This window comes from Puma concolor, chromosome D3 (assembly GCF_028749965.1).
Source record: "Puma concolor isolate L17-30 chromosome D3, mPumCon1.1.hap2, whole genome shotgun sequence".
Classification (NCBI taxonomy): Eukaryota; Metazoa; Chordata; class Mammalia; order Carnivora; family Felidae; genus Puma; species Puma concolor.
Genome location: NC_141678.1, coordinates 47,291,172 through 47,306,714, shown reverse-complemented (window position 1 = coordinate 47,306,714; position 15,543 = coordinate 47,291,172). Strand labels below are relative to the sequence as shown.

The following is a 15,543-nucleotide window of genomic DNA, read 5'->3' as shown; positions in this document are numbered from 1 at the left end:
TGCTTATATCCTACAAAATAGACTTTAAGTCAAAAGCCATTATAAGAGACAAAGTTCCTTATATAAGGATAAAAGAATCAACTCATCAAGAGGAAATAACAATAGTAAACACATATGCATCAAACACTGGAGCATATATATATAGTAAATATATATAGTAATATATATAAATATATATATATATAAAGTAAATATTAACAGGGGCACCCAGGTGGCTCAGTGGGTTGAATGTCCAACTCTTGATTTCGTCTCAGATCATGATCTCACAGTTTGTGACAGTGAGCCCCAAATCAATCTCTGCACTAACAGTACAGAGCCTGGTTGGGGTTCTCTCCCTCTGTCTCTTTGCCCCTCCCCCGCTCACATGCATGCTCTTTCTCTCAAAATAAATAAATAAACATTAAAAAATAAAGTAAATATTAACAGCTCTGAAGACAGAAATAGCGATATAATAATAGTAGGGAATTCCAGTAGCCCACTTTCAACAATAGGTAGATCATCCAAACAGAAAATCACTAAAGAAACATTGAACCTGAACAACACTTTAGACTAAAAGGATCTAACACACATGTTAAGAACATTCCATCCAACAGCAGCAGAATACACATTCTTCCCCAGTGCACATGGGACTTCTTCAGAATGGATCATATGGAGGTTCCTCAATAAATTAAAAGTAGAATTACTATATGATCCAGCAATCCCACTTCTGAGTACATGTCTAAAAGAAATAAAATTACCATCTTGAAGAAATCTCTACATTCCCATGTTCATTGAGGTACTATTCACAGTAGCCAGAATATGGAAAGAATCTAAGAGCTGGTCAACAGATAAATGGAAAAAGAAATGTGGTATAAACAATGGAATGTTATACAGCCTTAAAAAAGAAGGAAATCATGCAATGAAGGACATTATGCTAAGTGAAATAAGCCAGAGAAAGACAAATATCACAGATTCTCACTTATATGTGGATTTTTTGTTCAAAGTCAAACTCATAGGGGTTCCTGGGTGGCTCAGTCAGTTAAGTGACCAACTCTTGATTTCAGCTCAGGTCATGAGCTCATGGTCAATCAAGCCCCAAGTCAGGCTCTGCTCTGGGCATGGAGGCTGCTTAAGATTTTCTCTCTCCCTCTGCACCTCCCCCATGCTCCCTTGCACTCACTCTCTCTCTCTCTCTCTCTCTCTCAAAAATAAATAAATAAATAAATAAACAAACAAACAAATAAAAGACAAACTTATAGAACAGAGAGTAGAATGGAAGTTACCAAAGGCTGAGAGATGGAAAAAAGGAGACATATTGATCAAAGGGTAGAAATTTTCAGTTATAAGATACAAGTTCCGGAGACCTAATGCCCAGTGTGGTGGCTATAGCTATTAACACTGTATCATATACTTGAAATTTGCTAACAGAGTAGATCTCAAGTGTTCTCAGCGCACATACACAAAAATGGTAACTGTGGGAGGTGATGGATATGTTAAGTAGTTTGATGGTGGTGGTCATTTCACAATGTATACATATATCGAAATATCACATTGTCTATCTTAAATATAAATAATTTTTATTTGTCAAAAATAAATACATAAAAATAAAAATCAAAGTCCTGTGAGCTATACATAGCTGTATTTCTTCTTCATTGTATAAGATTGTTGGAAGTTCTGAGATTTTTCCCCCATTTTTATTTTTTTGGATGCCCCACCCCCTCAACCCCCCACCCCATACATGAACCTGGGTCACTGCAACGATTTTTTGCTGCCAATACATATCAGTTTCCACAGTTATTCTAAGAAACACACACTGTAGGTCCTTGCTTCTCTACAGATGGTGCCTACATCATGTTAAGCAAACAGGTTAACTGAAACAATATGATGTTGGCCTTTGCTGAGTGAAAAAAGGGACTCCATTTGCAATTTCATGTTTGATGTATTTTGTGCATTGTAGGTACTCAATAATGCTGGTTAAGTGAATAGTTGTAAAAATATGCTGCTGGTAAATAAATTCTGAAGTCTTGGCTTCAATTAACATTTTAGATGGGGAAGATAAAAATGATAGCTCCACATTCAACATTTGTCAAGAAGGATGTAGCCTGAGGGGCAATGTTACCAGGGTGCAATTTAAATAGCACCACCACATTGGGGCGCCTGGGTGGCGCAGTCGGTTAAGCGTCCGACTTCAGCCAGGTCACGATCTCGCGGTCCGTGAGTTCGAGCCCCGCGTCGGGCTCTGGGCGGATGGCTCAGAGCCTGGAACCTGTTTCCGATTCTGTGTCTCCCTCTCTCTCTGCCCCTCCCCCGTTCATGCTCTGTCTCTCTCTGTCCCCAAAATAAATAAATAAATAAATAAATAGCACCACCACAATAATTAGTTGAGTAAAAGGAAATTGATTCTGCATATTTTTTTAATCTATGCATTATGTACACATATAAAGCTTAAACTGGTTTAAACATTGAGGTGATTTATGTAAAAGCCCAGCAAGTATGACAGAAAGTATATTCAGATGGGAAAGGTATTGTCATCTGAAAATATGAATGTGCTTGTAGTGTCTTTCTGGCAATCTTAATTTTACTGCTCTGAACATAAACATTTATATGGCGAAAGAACATAAAAGTCTCAGTTTTTTCAAAGGCACTTTCAGGTATATCGCTTATATAACAGCTCCTCATCCTGGAATGGCACTGTAGGCAACATACACTGTCTTTTATCAACCGTCCAAACTCCTGCATTTTGCAACAACAGAATCCAACAAAGAAAAATAATTAATCAGATGTACCTATCAATTAAATTTGCATCCATGGAAATTTGCATCTCTAACCTTGGTTTTGTGTAACCTCTGGCCATTTATTTGCTAGTCACCCGCCACGTGTAATATAATTGTCTGTTGGTATGTCTTAGCCAGTCTCTGAGTCAGCTCATTGAACACAGAAACTGGATCCTCCCCTATGTATCATGCCTGACAAATAAAAGGCTTTCAGGAATGCTTATTACAGGAGTGAATGCCAATGATCTGATTATTTGCTCTTTGGGGCCTCTCTGAGATTTATAGTTGTGATGTCAACCTCAAGTTCTCTCTGTCCTTTCTTGAGTCATCTTGTCCAACCTCATACTTGCAGCTCGCATTGCTAGAGCATGTGTCACACTCAGGAGCTGTGCACCCCTAAATGCATTCTCATTCAATCTTTAACACCAGCCTGGAGGGTTGATGTTCGGATTATCGTTGGATTCATTCTCAGAAGATTTCACTGAAGTTTGAAGAAGTTAAGTGTTTTGCCTGAGGTTACACAGCTAGAAAGAGACCAGCTAAGAGTTAAGTCTCTATCTGTTGGATTCCAGAGCTTCCATGTGATTTTAGGCATTTCACTAAAATTCTGAACTGGAAATAAGCCAAAGAAAAAGCTGAGTGCCCATTAGTAATGGATAAAAAGCATCTTGTCTCTGAGGACCTGGGGGCTTGTAAAAATTCCAAGAGTTCTTCATCTCTTCCATCTTCTGTGCCCTCGGTGGAGGCCTTGAGCTGGAGTTACTAACAGAGAGAAGTGGGAGGGGAGATGCTCCCCTGAGTAGTGATCTGCGTCTCCACTAGAAGATGACTGTGGGAAAGGGCCAGGGGGGGGTGGGTAGAAGCAGGTGACACTTTCTTCTGGCTTTAAATGCACAGCCTGTCTGTAGCAGTGGTCCTGCAGTTCTGTACCAGAAGCCAGTACAAAAGCAAGATTCAATTATGGATTTCACCTTTACATAGCTCTAGGGGGAGAGAAGTATATTAATTAAATTTAACCACTGTTGAGTTCATCCAACTCCTCCCATGCTTACCAGGGGCATCTCCATAAAGAGTGCAGTGTCTGCGAGCAGCCAGAGTGAGTATCTACTACGTGTATGATCCAAGGGAAGCCAAAAGGCCCATGGCCTCCCTCCCACGCCTTACTTAGCCTGCTCCAGGAACAGAGCCTTCCACCATTGATCTTCTCCACAGCCTATAGGCTGGGCCAACCTTCTCCTTCCAAACTTCTCCCACAACATCCTTTGCAAACAAGTATACAACATCATACAGCATATGTGAAGGAACAGCAAAACTGTGAGTCGAAGAAAGATCTCTCTATCCCTCCCAACTCAATTCTAGCATTCTAGTGGTAGATGGAGTACGTGGTGAATCTGTGAGCAAGGTCTCTGGGGGTGATCAAACAGAGGTGGGTGGCCATTCAGCCAGATCCTAGTGGGGATCCTGCATTAGGCAGAACGTTGGAAGAAGTGGTCTCTAAGATGTGACTCTCTAGTTCTATGAGTACAGTGCTAAGTCTGAGTGCGGTACAGACTGTCAACAATCCAGGTGTTCAGACAAAGGGGAAATGATGGCTTTCCAATGGGTTATTCTGAAGACAGTTTGCAAGTGCCCAACCATCTCTTTGTCACCTAAATCAGATCATTAACAACGGTTACTCCTTGATAGGATATTATTTCTTTGTTGTGTTGCTTATTTATAATCCAACCTTGTCTCAAAGAAGCTCTGAGGTGACTGTAATGTAAATTGGACAAAGCAAGAGTATTAAAAATGCAGACACAGACCTAGAAACCTCCCAAACCCTCGAGCCTAGCAGCTAGCCATAGTATTTCCTGTATATGGAACAATAGTGACATCCAGTGGTCAATTAAATTATACCCAGATGAGGTTTGCAATTTGTCCCCAACCTAGAAATAATTATACTGGGAAAATTATTTTTCGAGCCACTCAATGTGGGGCTCTTCTGAACTTCAAGAAAGACTTGATGTGTCCTCAAATGCAGGAAAAGACTCTGTCTCCCAGCCTGCAGCTTTAATGTCTGCAGACAGGATTTGCTCAAATGTAGGAAAAAAAAAGAACTCTCTACAGCCTCATCTATAAAATGGAGCAGGTAATAAACTACCTGCCAAATTGGAGCCAGCAATGAGTTGCCATGGGAAGCACAGTGTGTGAGGACAGCCATAAATGCACACCGGAGGAAAAAAGGAGAGAAGGTATTCCATAAGTCAAACACAGAACAAAGAAAGGAAAGCTGAAAGAATGCAGCCAGATTAATGGTCTCTCAGGCAGAGAACGGCATTGAGGGTAAGGCCTTTGGCTTATTTGCTGCCGTATCTCCAGCACTTAGCACGGTATCCAGCACATGGCAGGTGCTCAGATGGTCTTTTACTCCATGAATAAATGAATGAATGAATTGAGGGGTTTTCAAGCATTCTGTCCTAAAGGACCTGCCAGTTAGAGATGAGGCAGGTCTGCTTAGCCCAGTTTTGATCTGCCCATTGCCCTGTATCTGAAGACCAGCAGGAAAGATGAAGACTCAAAATGATCTTACTGATCTGAGAGTGAAAAGCTGGAACAGTAAAGTGGTGTCCGTAAATCCTACGTCTGTGTGTTTTATACTGAAAATGTACGTGTTTAGTTATCTGATTCACTAACAGAGGTATTCAGCAGCTGACCCACTCACTAGTAAGTAGTGGCCCAGGAGAACAAAACAGGAACCTGTGATAAGCAGCCCCCAAGGTCAAGGTTCAGACAGTTCCTGCTTTATTCCCTTGGGTCCTGACAGCCAGACTTAATCAGAGGCCAATCTAAAGAGCCTTTTGGGCAGACGTGCTCTAGATGGTTTTGCATAAACCGTAGCTTTAGATTATTTATCTAATTTTAAGTGAAATATTTGTAACAAGAAAATAGCATTCAGTACAAACAATTTTCTTTAATAACATTTTAGGGGCCAATTACATAGAAAAATGTCTTTATTGTTTAGAAGATTTTACGACTAAATATGTTGATCACATTGATAGTGTTAGCAAACAAAGCAAAAATTTCAAAAATATAGTCCAAATCATCTTATACCATTCTCCTCTGGATCCATCTTTGTGGAGAGGGAGTTAAAAGAGTCTTAAACTACAGCAAATGTCATTTTTGCATAGCCTGTAAAAAAAAACAAAATGGCCAAAAGTGATGATTTCCAATTCATGTAATAATTCATCATCCTATAACTTCACCAAAAAAATGTAATAAAACATGATATTCTTGGTAACAGTAATATGTCTGAGATTCTAATTATAATAAAATACAGAGAAATCCAAGGCAATTTCTTCCTAAAACTGTAATTAGTATAAAAGAGCATAAAGTCTTGGAACAACAAAAACACATTTGTATTAAGAAGATCATTCTTGGCCATTACTAGAAAATTGTGAATTCGTGAAAAGCCACATGTATGTAAATTGTTAGCACAATTATTATACTCTTCTCCCCACATGAAATATGATAATATCAACATTACCAGCAATAATAAATTGAAGAGTGTGCATGTGAATTCATTTAACGATTTTACTACGTCTTCTGTGCAGATGGGCTGCAGTCTAGATTAAAGTAAAGATTTGTGAGGTTCAAGAATTGCGGAAATGAATCATTACAAATACAACACAGTCTTCCTGCTTATGGGTTCTCCCATCAGCAAAATGTCATTCGCCTTCTAACATAATACGTAATTCCACAACTTCCCAAGAGCATATATGGCATCCTGGGAACCTATTCAGCCCTCAGTATGCACAAGTAAAAGTCCTTGTATGCACCTTTAGTATGCAACTCTCAAGGTCCATTAGCACAAGTGTCCGAGAGAAGAGAATGGTCCTATCAGAGACCAGAGAAAGGGGCCTTCTGCATCCGTAGTTATGGACGCCAGCCATACTTTGTCACTGGATTCCATTTAATTCATTACGTAATACATAAAAGACACTATACGGAAATACAACTGTTTTCAAATGAAAGTCCACTTAAATTCATTTTCTGAGTGCTCGCTTCAGCAGCACATATACTAAAATTGGAACGATACAGAGATTAGCATGGCCCCTGTGCAAGAATGACACGCAAATTTGTGAAGGGTTCCATATTTTTTATTCATGTTTGAGGCGTCTGGGTGGCGCAGTTGGTTGGGCATCCGACCCTTGATTTTGGCCTAGGTCATGATCTCATGGTTCATGATTTGAGCTCTAAGTCTTGCTCTGTGCTGACAGTGTGGAGCCTTCTTGGTTTTCTCTCTCTCCCTCTCTTTCTGCTTCTCCCTCACGCACACATGCATACTCTCTCAAATAAATAAACTTTTTTAAAAATTTTTTTTAACGTTTATTTATTTTTGAGACAGAGAAAGAGCATGAACAGGGGAGGAGCAGAAAGAGAGGGAGACACAGAATCTGAAACAGGCTCCAGGCTCTGAGCTGTCAGCACAGAGCCCGACGCGGGGCTCGAACTCACGGACGGTGAGATCATGACCTGAGCCGAAGTCGGACGCTCAGCCGACCAAGCCACCCAGGCGCCCCTAAACTTTTAAAAACTATATTTAAAAAATAATAAAATAAAATATTCATGTTTCATGGTCAGATTCTCCCATTAAAGTCGAGAACAAGATAAGAATATCTGCTATCATCACCTTTGACAATGTCTTACTAGACAAGAAAAGGAAACTATAAGGATTAGAAAAAAGTAAAAGATCCTTTTTTGCTGATGGTATGATTATTTACATAGACTGTATAGCTCTCTGAGTAAACTACTGGGATTAGTAAGAGAATTCAGAGTTACTAGATATTACTAACACCAATAAATAGCTTCTTGATATACCAGTGATTATGAAATTAATAGAAAAAAGATCTCATTCACGATGGCAATAAAATAAGAAATTTGGAAATAAATGTAATCAAAATATGTTTAAGACCATTATCTAGGAAATTCCAAGTTATTGTTTGAAAGCATAAAAGAAGATTTGAACAAATGAAGAACTATACCATGTCTGTGAATATGAGAAAGGTGTTAGTTCTTCCTAAGTTAAACCATGGTTTTGGTGCATTTACAGTAAAAATCCCCAGGCGCCTGGTGGCTCAGTTGGCTAAGTGTCCGACGTCGGCTCAGGTCATGATCTAGTGGTCCCTGAGTTCAAGCCCCACGTCTGGCTCTGTGATGACAGCTTGGAGCCTGGAGTCTGCTTCGGATTTTGTGTCTCCCTCTCTCTCCACTCCTCCCCTGCTCACGTTGTCTCTCTCTCTCAGAAATAAATAGACATTAAAAAACATTTTTTTTAAATCCCAATAAAGTGATTTGTGCCACATGATAAGCTGATCTAAAAATTCGTGTGACACACAAAAATAAATTCAAAATGGATGAAAGACCTAAATGTGAGATAGGAAACCATCAGAATCCTACAGGAGAAAACAGGCAGCAACCTCTTTGACCTCAGCCACAGCAACTTCTTACTTGACATGTCTCCGAAGGCAAAAATGAACTATTGGGACCTCATCAAGATTAAAAGCTTCTGCACGGCAAAGGATACAATCAACAAAACTAAAAGGCAACCAACGGAATGGGAGAAGGCGTTTGCAAATGACCTATCAGATAAAGGATTAGTATCAAAAATCTGTAAAGAACTTACCAAACTCAGCACCCGAAAAACAAATAATCCAGATGTGAAGAAATAGGCAGAAGACACGAATTGACACTTTTTCAAAGAAGACATCCATATGGCAAACAGACATATGAAAAGATGCTCAAAATCACTCATCATCAGGGAAATACAAATCAAAACCACAATGAGATACCACCTCACACTGGTCAGAGTAACTAAAACTAACAACTCAGGAAACACCAGGTGTTGGCGAGGATACGGAGAAAGGGGAACCTTCTTGCATTGTTGGTGGGAATGAAAACTGGTGTATCCACTCTGGAAAACAGTGTGGAAGTTCCTCAAAAAATTAAAAATAGAACTACCCTATGACCCAGCAATTGCACTACTAGGAATTTATCCAAAGGATACAGGAGAGCTGATTCAAAGGGACACATGCACCCCAGTGTTTGTAACAGTGCTATCAATAGCCAAATTAAGGAAAGAGCCCAAATGTGCATCAACTGATGAATAGATTAAGAAGATGTGGGGTATGTATGTGTAGGGTGTGTGTGTCTGTGTGTATGTATATATAAATATATATATATATACATACACACACATACATACTCCATTGTGTGTAGTACATAATGTGTAGTGCATAAATATATATATATACATATATATATATTTATATATACATACACACACATACATACACAATGGAGTACTACTCAGTGATGAAAAAGAATGAAATCTTGGCATTTGCAATAATGTGAATGGAACTGGAGGATATTATGCTAACCAAAATAAGTCAGTAAGAGAAAGATCTCATGATTTCACTCATATGTAGAATCTGAGAAAGATAACAGATGATTATAGGGGAAGGAAAGATATAAATAGAAAGGGAGGCCAACCATAAGAGACTCTTAAATACAGAAAACAAACTGATGGTTGATGAGGGTGAGGAAAATGAATGATGAGCATTAAGGAGGGTGCTTGTTGGGATGAGCACTGGGTGTTGTATGTAAGTGATGAATCACTGGAATCTATTCCTGAAGCTAAGACTATACTGTATGTTAACTAACTTAAGAATAAATTTTTTTAAAACAATAAAGGAAAAAAAATAAAAATTCATATGAAAGAGTCAAAGGCCAAGAACAGTAAAATAAATTTGGATGAATACTTGCCCTACTCAGTATTGGAACTTTTATAAAGCTATAGTGATTAAGACAGTGTGGGATCAGACAGATAAAAAAGTAGAAGAGTGGCACCAGAAAAGAAGGCTCAGAAGTGGACCCACATGTAAATGGAAATTTATAGCATAATATGTCAATGGAAAATGGTGGACTGTTCAGCAAATGATGCTGATGCAATTAGTTATCTGTAGGAAACAAAATTAGATGTCTTCCTCACTGAATACACACAAAAATATGTATTAAATATGTAAATATTAAAGAAAAACTAAAATATTTTAAAAGTAAAAAAATTCATTTTCTGAGAATTTTTGAGGATTTCAAGGCAGCTTGTATTTTTTTTTTTTTGGTCAAATTTTTATTTAAATTCTAGTTAGTTAACATACAGTGCAACATTGGTTTCAGGAACAGAATTCAGTGATTCATCACTTACATAGAGTACCCAGTGCTCATCACAACAAGCGCTCTCCTTAGTACCCATCAACCGTCTCGTCCATCTCCCACCCACCTGCCTCCATCAACCCTCAGTTTGTTCTCTATCATTAAGAGTCTTTTATCCTTTGTTTCCCTCTCTCTTCCCCCTTCATATGTTCATCTGTTTTGTTTCTTAAATTCCATATATGAGTGAAATCATATGGTTCAAGGCAACTTTTTAAAGAATTAGATATAGTGATACTTTTTAATAACTAGACACCCCCTCAGCTAAAGATCTGTGCAGTGGCTTCCCATCACCTGCCCCATACATTCTGACTTCCTGAAATAGCACATAAGACCTTAGTGTCCTAACCACTCTATGCCTCCCTCCTGCCACCCACACCGTGCCCCCTCCCTACCCAATGCCTCCCCCAGAGAATTTTCAACATCTCAAACAAGTACAAAATCACATAAGGGACTCCTTTATCGACATCTCCCTATATTCATTTAGCAAGCATCTATTTCACACCTTCTGCATGGGTGGCTCTCAGGATAAAATGTTGAACAAAACATTGTTCCTATCCAAGAAGCTCATAATCTGGTAGACTGCTATCGGATGTTGCAGAGTTTCTCTAAATCTTAGGAAGGAAATAAGACTCACACCACCTTTCTAACTGCCAAGAAGAAGGAGTTATAAGCCTGAATGACAGGATAGGGTAATACTGATAGCCAAACTTCCAATTTGGGAAGCGGCTTCAAAGTTCCAATTACATCCAAACGTGGGCCAACTTAGACTGGTTACCCAGAGAAGATAGGAGAGATAGGAGAGAGAGCTGGCCTTAGAAGTGCAGAGTGGAACTCAAGGGACCATGATGAGAAAGATGATCAGGCCTTGGGAGGGCGCTGGTAGGATCAGAGAAAGCGAAGACTCCTAACCTTCTGGGGACCCAGAAGGCTGGGCAGAAGGCAGTGGTTGATTTAAGCTCACCAGGAAACAGTTCAGGATGTGGGGTGTGAAGAAAGACCAGAATTTAGCACTTCAGAAACCTGGAAGGGCTAAGGACTTCTGCCCTTTGGCAGAGAGCAACCATAAGAATTTGTAGAGCCAGAGTAAAACAAAAGTAATTTGGCCAATTCCTCAGTGGATCTAAGGAAGGGGAAACCAGACTGTGAAAGACTCAGTACCTAGCTCTCACCGTTGACCAAGATTTCTCATCAATGTATGGAAGGAAGGTGAGGGAGGTGAGGTCTCCAATGAATAGCATCTGTGTCTCTCATTTTCTCAAAGCTACATTAATTAGGCCCTTGTTAGTTCTCATGACACCTATGTGGTATTATGATCTCCATTCTACAAATGAAGAGACTTGAGAACCAGAGAAATTGTGCTCAATATCCACATAATTACTGTGTGTTGGAGCCACAATTCCAAAACCAGTACTTTTAATCACTGTGCTATGTTGCCTCTCTGAGTCATTTACTTGGTCCCAGGTGTCATGAGAATTAGAGCTCTACTGGACACCATTAAGGTAAAGGCAAGTTATGCATAAGGTAGTAAGGAGTGCTGGTCACCTCAGCGATTTCCAGGTTGACATCATACCAACTTGCCTTTAGAATTAAAATAAGCCACCAGGTGCTAGAGTCGTATGGGGGAAAAAAATAGCTAAAAAGTATCAACACTGTCCAATCAAAAAACAACATCAACAGTCAGATAAATGCACATCTGGTTTGTGCTATGGAGCAGTCATTGCAAAACATAAATAATTTCTCTTGAAACCAAAATACAGGATCAAAATTAATGAAAAAGAAAAAAAGCCATTCCATTTTAGAAGTCAGTGATACAAGGTGGTTACACGTGGAAGGGACTAATTTCTGTCCATCGCTAGAAGGTGTTGGTGGTTATTTTAAGTCTTTGCCATGCCACCTAGACATGCTTGCACAGAGGCAGGGCCTGAAGAAGAAATGTTCATGCTTCAGCAGAGGCAGAGTATAGGGACCTGCCAACTGAAACTTGGTGTACTGAATCAAAATATTTACAGCACCACTTTATGAAATGACCCATTTTCAAGGCATCAACTGCTTTATGCAATACCCCATCATGCTAAAATGTTGTCTTCTGAGTCCACATATAGAGGAAGTTGAAATATGTTCTTATGAATATCGACATGATTAGAACAGCTATTTGTTACTAAATCTAAAAACGTACTTTAAGGGGCGTGGGATTAAGGATGCTGCGAATTGAAATTTTGAATGTGTCTATTTCATATGGTGAACAAGACCTCTGAAAGCTTTGTTTTCTATTTCTTTTATGCCAGTAGAAAGATATGTATGCTCTGCAATTTCAGGATAATGTTTTTGCTTTGCTGCTTAGTGATATAATGGAAAGAGTGCATGGCTGAAAATTTGTCTCCACAGTGCATCTAGAATACTAATACCCCAGTTATCATAGAACTTCATTTATTTAGAAAGATGAGGCAGGTCCCTCTGTTTTTCTTCTTTATTCATTCATTTAGTTCAGTAAATGCTATACGTAAGGGAAAGGAATGTAAATGTTCCACTAGACCGATTTCTCAACCTCAGCACTGTTGACATTTTAGACCAGATAATTCATGTGATGGGGGCTGTCCTTCGCATCGCAAGGTGTTTAGCAGCATCCCTGGACTCTACTTACAAGATGTCAGTAATACCCATCTTCCCAAATGTGGCAACCAAAAATGTCTTCAGATGTTGCCAAGTGTCTGCTATGGAGCAAAGTCACCCCCATTGACAATGATGCATTCTCCAAGCCCAATGGGCAGGCATGATTGAGCTCTGATTTTCCCGCTATGCCGTCAACAGCCATCTTTTTTTCACCAGAAGCCACTGTGTTTGTGGATGAGTTCTGCTTAGATAAGGAGAGTTCTCAAATGCAGTAAATTGGAGGTTCCACTCTCACATGGGTGAGAAAAATGACCAGGGCCAGTTAGTTATATACCGGAGAGTTTCTTCCTCTAATATTTAAGTACAATTTTGTTTTTGTTTTTTAACAAAACACCACCTTTGCTTCACCACCTTTAACACATCTAGTAATGTTGTCAAGGAGACAACCACCAACTAGCAGATAACAGCTGCGCCAAGATAATTTGACCTTGGTTGCTGTCTGTTGTTCCTGTGCACACACACGGTGGACCTTGCAGCCTCCTTAAATCAGGGCTGGCTGCATGATTATTGTATCCAAATAAGAAACTCACAGATTCTAATCTCCTGATCTTACCTGGTTTAAAACCAAAAAGACACATTTCATTTGTTTCACCAGATCAAATAAAGAGGGAGTCTGGCAATAGCGATAAACCCCAGAGATCAGCTAAATTATGTCCCAACTTGACATTTATATGAGCACACGCCTCTCAATCTCCGGAGGTGATTAGATTAAGTGTATTTTAGCATGCGCTTCAGGCACGCACATCCTTAGAGATTCAAGGACAGGGGTGGATTGTGACTAATACCATCCCTGCTTTTATTCAAATGTTTTGTGTTGCCAATATGCTGCCTAAAACGTTACTTAGGATCGAGAACCGCATTTCAACAAAGCACATACAAAAGCTTCTTACATTTCGGGATTAAGGTTTTCATACCCGCTTTAGCTCAGACCCTGAGCAAATATTTCTGCCATTGAGACATGTGATCATGGTTTCTTATCTGGGCATCATCCCACATGGGGGAATACGTTACCTCCAGAGACTGGAATCATTTTGCTCAGAGATTTTGATTTACTTCATTAACTCCAGAAACCTCAGGAGAGGTGGTGAGACTGAGCACTGGAATGCAGGCTGGTGGCAGTGAGTCTCCCGGGGGCATGGGAGAGCAGTGAAAGACGCTTCCCTACCTCTGCTCTATGTTAAAAATAAAAACAGAAACACTAATGCCCATAAAATTCGGAATTACAGCTGAAATGCCAAGTCACCAACAGCTAGTCAAAACCCACTTCTTTGTCCTGGTACCAGTTAAAATCTCATTGATTGCATCCAGGGGATACCACATTTGTCATTCTTAAAAGGAAAATGAGCAGTCACAAGGGATTTCAGATTTCAGACCTGATAGTTTAAGGATAGTAAAATACATCTCAAAATTCACTATTTATTGACATGGAAAAGAAGGAAAATATTGTAGTCTTTATTTTTATGTATATATAAATTATTCAATTCCTTCAATCCAAAAGACATTTCAGTCTTGGCCAAAAAAAAAAAAAAAAAAAAAAGATTCTGAGCAGCAGTTTAATGTTATAAATTTTTAAATATTTTATCTATCACTGGTCAAATAAAGCAAACTTTTTCAATTGTAGAAATTTATGTTGTTTCTCTTGCTTCCCTGCCTTCTGCTTTACTCTCAATGTATTATTTAATCTATAAATATTATGACTATTTATCCTCTATTTTTGCAGGCCGATGGCAATATTCTACCCTGTTATCATTGTGTCAGACCCTACCTCAGAACAAGGGGCCTAATTTGAGTGTCCAAAAATAGCTACACGTGTCTCATAAACACAAAACACAAAATCCTTTGGAAAGACAAGTCCCTCTCATCATGGCCAAACTTCCAACATCCCATCACATAGAATCATCTGCGGCAATAGAAAGTCCAGAAGTTGGGGCGCCTGGGTGGTGCAGTCGGTTAAGCGTCCGACTTCAGCCAGGTCACGATCTCGCGGTCCGTGAGTTCGAGCCCCGCATCAGGCTCTGGGCTGATGGCTCGGAGCCTGGAGCCTGTTTCCGATTCTGTGTCTCCCTCTCTCTCTGACCCTCCCCCGTTCATGCTCTGTCTCTCTCTGTCCCAAAAATAAATAAAAAAAAAAAAAAACGTTGAAAAAAAAAATTTTAATAAAAAAAAAAAAATAAAATAAAAAAAATAAAAAAAAAAGAAAGTCCAGAAGTCATTTTCTTTTTTTGCCTATACTTACCCTCACTTCAAGCCACAAAGAATTACAGGTAACTTACAAAAGTATATACATTGCAAAAGAATAAACCAGGTGAAGGAATCAAGGAAGAGGTAAATGAGAACAGGAAGTTGATAAAGCCCAGAAGTAAGATCAGAATGCAGAGATGCACAGCATGGGACCCTGTCTGGTTGCAAGAGGTGAGCCCTGAGCTTGACTTCAAACTTCCTAGTGACCATATCAATGACAGAAAGATGACTAGTTGTGAGATCGCAAGCAAACTGTTCAATAACAGTTCTATTGGAAGTCAAGTCCTGAGGTTATCACTCTGAGAACTCCTCCTAAGAAGTCTTATCAGACTGGGGCCTCAACCGCACCTGGATTCATTTTTTGCATCTTCTTAACCCTTCTCAAGGCAACACCTAATCCTCCCCAAAGAGGACATAGTTGATTCTCATTGTTAAAAACAATCACTAGGGAGGAAAACTTGGACACACCATCCAGTGACTCACAGCTCTGCAAATACTTCTGACTCCTTCTTTCTTACAGGTATATTACATGCCTTCTTGTCTCCTTTCTACAGCCAGCTCCCTAACCCTCCTTTCACATGGATGTAGACATAAGCACCCTACAATCCCACTTTCTGAAAATTGTATGTGT

General features: G+C 39.5%; 1 non-coding gene across 1 annotated transcript; it reads left to right on the top strand.

Annotated features, from left to right (window-relative positions):
- The first annotated feature begins 6,786 nt into the window (after positions 1-6,786).
- LOC112868469 (U6 spliceosomal RNA) lies at positions 6,787-6,890 on the top strand. Its single transcript, XR_003224293.1, has one exon. It is a non-coding gene; the product is annotated as a U6 spliceosomal RNA (small nuclear RNA).
- Positions 6,891-15,543: the final 8,653 nt, after the last annotated feature.